The following is an 894-nucleotide window of genomic DNA, read 5'->3' as shown; positions in this document are numbered from 1 at the left end:
TAAATAAATAAATAGTGTATTTAATGACAAAATTAGCTAGCGATTGTTTTCCAAATGAGTATTGATTTCATTTTGTGACTATTTGCCTGCAAAATGTAGGCATCTTGATGAGTGATTTTCTACCTTATTGCCAGTAGTTTATGTTCTAATTTATATGGAGATTTAATAATTTCTGTAATCAAAGTTGCATGTTTTCCTACATACCTCAAATTTTTGGAAATTCATCAAAATAAATTTTGGCAACTTAGTATGTATTCCTATATATCCAAGAGAATACATATTTAGTCCACGTATTAGACACTATATTAGAGCATAAATTTAAACTTAGGTGGTAGGAAAATAGGATTTCTATTTGTGGACAGTCCATTTGAGTGATGGGTTGGATTTAGCTTCTGTAGCCCTTTGTCAGGGGTCTGGAGATGGTAGGAGAGGACAGAGCTGGAATTTCTAGCTGCTACTGTGGCTGAGCTTTTGAGTATAGAGCTAAGAACAGAAAAGGAGCAGGCCTGGCTGGCACAGGACCCAGGGCATTAACTGTTGCCCAGTTTAACAGTGTTAACTTGCTGAATGTCAGGGACACCAAAAGGAGGGGACAGTGTTGGAGGGAGCAGCATGATACTTTATTGTGGTACCTATTCTTGGAAAGGCTATTTTTTGGAAGTTATTTCTCATGTGGAGAAGATATGGAAGATTTCTATTTTCTGTTTTCATTATTTTCTTTCTTTCTTTTTTTTTTGGCCAGGGCTGGGTTTAAACCCTCCACCTCCAGCATATGGGACTGGTGGATGCCCTACCCTTTGAGCCACAGGTACCATACTTCTTTCTTTTTCTTTTCTTTTTTTTGCATTTTTTGGTTGGGGCTGGGTTTGAAACTGCCACCTGGCATGTGGGGCC

The 894-nt window shown here is 38.1% G+C and overlaps 1 protein-coding gene across 1 annotated transcript in view; it reads left to right on the top strand.

Moving 5' to 3' along the window:
• ARMC9 (armadillo repeat containing 9) overlaps positions 1–894 on the top strand; it is a 190,653-nt gene that overhangs the window by 974 nt on the left and 188,785 nt on the right. The gene's annotated exons all lie outside the window — the stretch shown is intronic.

This window comes from Otolemur garnettii, unplaced genomic scaffold (genome assembly GCF_000181295.1).
Source record: "Otolemur garnettii isolate 467f Iridium unplaced genomic scaffold, OtoGar3 scaffold00013, whole genome shotgun sequence".
Lineage (NCBI taxonomy): Eukaryota > Metazoa > Chordata > Mammalia > Primates > Galagidae > Otolemur > Otolemur garnettii.
This window is presented reverse-complemented; position numbering and strand designations above follow the sequence as displayed.